We start from the raw sequence: 5,056 nt of genomic DNA on the forward strand, positions 1-5,056 counted from the left end.
TAATAATAATAACAATAATAATAATAACAATAATAATAACAATAATAATAATAATAACAATAATAACAATAATAATAATAATAATAATAATAACAATAATAATAAGAATAATAACAACAATAATAACAATAACAATAATAACAATAATAACAATAACAATAATAACAATAACAATAATAACAATAATAATAACAATAATAATAACAATAATAATAATAACAATAATAATAAGAATAACAATAATAACAATAATAATAATAATAATAATAATAATAATAATAATAATAATAATAATAATAATAATAATAATAATAATAATAATAATAATAATAATAATAATAATAATAAATCAAGTAAGTAGTATGTCACATTTTAACTACACAGAATAAGGGCAATTAACACCTCGCGGAAGGAAAATAGAAATTTACAACTTTAAGAAAAACACCAAAAATAACCAAAGGCAATGCAGCCATAAAGAAATATCAACAAGGGCATTCCTAAGGTACTGCCTCGTAGTTCCAAATCATAAATAAATTCACAATATCTCATTTCCTTATAAGGCAATGCAACCATAAAGAAATATCAACAAGGGCACTCCCGAGATACCGCCTCGTAGTCCCAAATCATAAATAAATTCAAAATATCTCATTTTCTTATATCACCGCGGGAGCCTTCACATTAAATTTTAAAGAAAATATTTTTTCCCTAAATAGCATCCCGCGTTTTAGCCACCCTTATCACACCGCCGCATGACTTTTAGTAGTTCCCCTACCAGCCACGCGTATCAAGCCACCCTTATCTCACCGCATGCGTTTCAACACCCAGACCTTATACCACTGCATGTGTATCAACATCACAATATATCACAATTTGCACCTCAAGTGCCCAAATATCTCAACTTACCAAAATAAATCAATATCAACAATATTTTTTCACAATAAAGAGCTCACGGCTCATGACAAAATAAATCAACAACAATATTTTTTTTCCACAATAAGGGGTCACGACTCAATCACAATGAGTACAAAAACCTCACAAAATATTTAGCAAAAATAATATTTCACAAATTTAACACCTTGTCTAAATATCAAAATTTTAAATGTAAAATACTTCATTTTTAATAATATTTAAATTTAAAAAATTCATCTTTCAAATAATGTACAAAATAAAGAAACAGAGTTTCAACTAAACAGGTAACATACTTAGCCGGAATATGTCAGGCAAATTTAAGATACGAAAATATATTAAGGATGATGAATATAACAACATAAAATAATTTAATTAATATACAACAGTGCTCTATACAATTTAAAGACATAATCTTCCATATTTATACCGTGTTCACACTCGTTATCTCGTGTACACGACTTTTAACACATCAACATTTTCATATCAATATCAATCCTAAAGGGAATTTTCCTCACACGAGGTTAGACAAGTCACTTACCCTAAACCACGCTCAATCAGTCAAGTAATATATTTTTGTAATATATTTTTTTCTCGATTTTCCAACTCCGATCGGCTTGAATATAATCATAATTAATTAGATTCAATCAATACCAATTATAGGAATAAATTCCATAAGAAAATATAATTTTTCTAACAAAATCCGAAATTTAACCCAAAAATTGCATGTGGAGCCCACGTCTCGGAATCTGACAAAACTCACAAAATTCGACAACCCATTCAATTACGAGTCCAACCATACTTGTTTCACTCAAATCCGACTCCGAATCGACATCGAAATCTCAAAAAAATCGTTTTATGAAATTTCTAGAATCTTCCCCAAGTTTCCATATCAAAACACTAATTAAATGATGAAAATAATGATATATTCGTGTATATTGACCAAATACGAATTAGAATCACTTGCCCCGATGTTTTTCCTTGAAAATCTCTCAAAAATCGCCTCTCCCCAATCTCTTTGTCAAAAAAGGAAAATGGGACGAAGTCCCCTTTTTATAACTTAAAGTTTCTATCCAAGCGCTGCCCTCGATTTCCTGCCCTAGATTTCCAACCGATTTCCAGCCTCGATTTCCAACTTATTTCCAGCCTCGATTTCCAGCCTATTTCCATCAGAAAAATTCCAGCAGTAAAATTTCCAGCAGCTGTTTAAATCCAAATTTTGATCCGTTAACCATTTGAAACTCACCCGAGACCCTCGGGACCTCAACCAAATACATCAATAAGTCCTAAAACATCATACGAACTTAGTTGAAATCTCAAATCACATAAAACAACGCTAAAACCACGAATCATACCCCAATTCAAGCTTAAGGAACTTAAGAATTTCCAACTTCTACATTCGATGCTGAAACCTATCAAATCAAGTCCGATTGACCTCAAATTTTGCACACAAGTCATAAATGACATAATGGAGCTATAAAAATGTTACAACCCAAATTTGCGTACCTTAGATCATTCCATAAGTTAGTCGACGTAAATCCAAGAAGAGATTATCTTTGAGATGATAAGAAGTTAATCCTATTGGTCTTAAACGATACAAGGGTGTATAAGAGTGGTTAACAAGTATTAGAAGTGAAACGAATCAAGGATGTTGTAACCCGCATTTTCGGGTAAAACTAGAGGTGATTAATTGTCCCAAGAGGTTATGTTTTAATGTATTTGAATAATATAATATCCATATCATAAGTCTTGAAGTCAAGAGAGTTATGAAACAAAAGTCGATAAAAGTTGTCGCAACTTATGTTTATAATTTTACATAAAATTTAGGTCAAATGTTACTACAGTTTTCTCCCAATGTACATGGAATTATGGGGTGATCTTCCTATCAAATTGAAGATCTATGAGTCTACTTTCCAACGCATTAAACCGTTTGTCGATACGATCTCGGAATAGAGAGATATTCGCGTTTTTGTGAGAGTGCGCCAAGCAGCTCTCTATGGGGCCCACATAGGCGGTTGAGATATATTGATATATATCAGACCCTTTAACCCCGTTTTAACTCATTAATTTTCATTCTCTTCAGACCCTAGACACCTAAAAACACTCTCTCAAGGTTCTCTCATGATCCAAGACCCAAACAAAGGGCAAACAACACAAATCAAGTGTCGGGAATCCCGTGGCGCTAGTAAGTTTCTTGTTCTTCTTGTTGTTGCTGATTTTTGTGTTGTTCCAGCTCGTGTTGGAGGTTGTTTTAAGTGTTTTATGTTCTGTAAATACTCCTTAAAGTTCTTAATATCAACCCTAGGTGATTTCAAGTCTTCTAAAGTAATTCTAGTTCCGAAAAGCCCAAATTGATTGCTAGTTTCGCTTCCTTGTTCTTGTGGCAGAATTTGAGGGATATTTCGTGGAACATTAAGGTCAAATTGGAGTTGTTCTTTCTGTTTAAAGGTAAGGAACCCCTTACTCTATAGATATTTAAGATTATCCAAGTTGCAGCTAAGTCATTGAAGCTAGAACTTGTGAAATATATATCGAAAGGCTTGGTAGTAATGTTGTTGGTTGGTGGACTGTTTTGGAGGCTCAATATGATTATTAATGATGTTGTTTGGGCTGTTTGGTGATTGTATTGACTTGTGTGAAGTCATATAAATAGGGGAGGTGCTGTCCATTTCATCGTAAAATAGGTTGTGGTCGATACATAATAGTTACGACGCTTAAACGAAAATGATAGTGTCATTTGTCTTATTGTAGACTAAGGAGTCGTGACATTTGCATAGCTTGAGGTTGGGCAGTATATACAAGGTATGTGAGGCTATCCCCTTCATTATTTTGCACGACTCCAATTGTACATAATGTAATGAACGAGCTCCCAAAGATACTCTACTCTTAGAAGCTAGCAGTACTTACATTGCTGCCCTTCTTATGAAACGATTAATATTGATGTTACTTCTCTTATTCTTATATTATCAATGTTGTTGGTAGCTCCTTATTCTTATAAGATTCTTGATGAAGGGTTAATCCTAATAACATGTACGAAGGATACCGACCTTACGTCACTCCAAAAGGTTCAAAATGTGATTCCAATGAGTCCAGCATGCATCATATATATGTATCTATTTTACTCTACCGAGCCACGCTATAGTTGGCCGGGTATGGCACCTATTGTGCAACCACTGATCAGTTGGGTTTTACCGAGCTCCACGTGGCCGGGTACGATTCTACCGAGCCCTATGATGGCCGGGTACGTTTTACCGAGCCTATTACGGCCGGGTATGATATGATGATGATGATGCCCACAAAGGCATATGTTTTAAAAGTTTATGTATATATATATGTATGTATCATGTATTTCATGTTAGTAGCCCTCAGAGGTACCCAGATGTCACAGGTTGTATATTCCCTATCACTGTTTACATTATTGTTCTTACTTATGCTATTCTGCCTTACATACTCAGTACTTTATTCGTACTGACGTCCTTTTATTTGTGGACCCTGCATGTCGTGCTGCAGGTCCTGATAGACGGGTAGACGCAGCTCCCCCATCACAGTAGGCTATCCGGTTCAGCGTTATTGGCAAGATCCTTTCTCCGGACTTGCCGTGGTCTTGGTATGCATTTTTGTTATTGACATTATGGGTATGTCGGGGCCCTGTTCCGGCAATGTTGTAGCACTGATGTAACTTTAGAGGCTCATAGACAGGTGTCGACTTATGTATGGTTTAGAATGCCTTGTCGGCTGATTTTTTGTTGTATAGTCTTTCATGGCATCATGTTAGCTCGTACCTTATATATAGTTCTTGACAGTCTTGTCGTCCCATGTTATGTATGTTCATGACATTATCTTTCATTGTTGGATGTTCATGATCCATGTCTACTATTTATATTGATCTTGTCGGCCCTTAAAGATAATAAGGAAGGTTAGATAAAATGTACGTTGGTGCTCGGCAAGTATGGCCCGGGTGCTAGTCATGACCCTCCAGTTGGGTCGTGACAAACTTGGTATCAGAGCAAGTCTGTCCTAGGATTGTCTATGAGCCGTGTCTAGTAGAGTTTTGATTATGGATGTGTAGCGCGCCACATTTATAATCAGGAGGCTACGTGACATCTAGGGTTGTTACCTTCTTCCTAAATCTAGATCGTTCGTAGAGTTG

The 5,056-nt window shown here is 34.8% G+C and overlaps 1 long non-coding RNA gene across 1 annotated transcript; it reads left to right on the forward strand.

The window, feature by feature from the left end:
- Positions 1 to 2,403: 2,403 nt before the first annotated feature.
- Positions 2,404 to 4,751, forward strand: LOC138891550 (uncharacterized). The gene is made up of 3 exons (XR_011407877.1): positions 2,404 to 3,091; positions 3,294 to 3,354; positions 3,658 to 4,751. It is a non-coding gene; the product is annotated as an uncharacterized lncRNA (long non-coding RNA).
- The last annotated feature ends 305 nt before the right edge of the window (positions 4,752 to 5,056 follow it).

Source organism: Nicotiana tomentosiformis, chromosome 1 (assembly GCF_000390325.3).
Source record: "Nicotiana tomentosiformis chromosome 1, ASM39032v3, whole genome shotgun sequence".
Lineage (NCBI taxonomy): Eukaryota > Viridiplantae > Streptophyta > Magnoliopsida > Solanales > Solanaceae > Nicotiana > Nicotiana tomentosiformis.